Raw genomic sequence first — 262 nt, 5'->3', positions numbered from 1 at the left:
AAGAAGAAAGAAGAAAGAAGAAAGAAGAAAGAAGAAAGAAGAAAGAAGAAAGAAGAAAGAAGAAAGAAAGAAGAAAAAAAAGAAAAGAAAGAAGAAAAAGAAAGAAAGAAAAGAAAAAAAAGAAGAAAGAAGAAAGAAGGAAGAAGAAAGAAAGAAGAAAGAAGGAAGAAGAAAGAAAGAAGAAAGAAAGAAGAAGAAAGAAGGAAAAAGAAGAAAAGGAGAAGGAGAAGGAGAAGGAGAAGGAGAAGGAGAAGGAGAAGGA

Source organism: Centrocercus urophasianus, unplaced genomic scaffold, assembly GCF_019232065.1.
Source record: "Centrocercus urophasianus isolate 14NV4802_14NV808 unplaced genomic scaffold, USGS_Curo_1.0 seq_13, whole genome shotgun sequence".
NCBI classification, from domain to species: domain Eukaryota; kingdom Metazoa; phylum Chordata; class Aves; order Galliformes; family Phasianidae; genus Centrocercus; species Centrocercus urophasianus.
Note: the sequence above shows the minus strand (reverse complement) of the source record.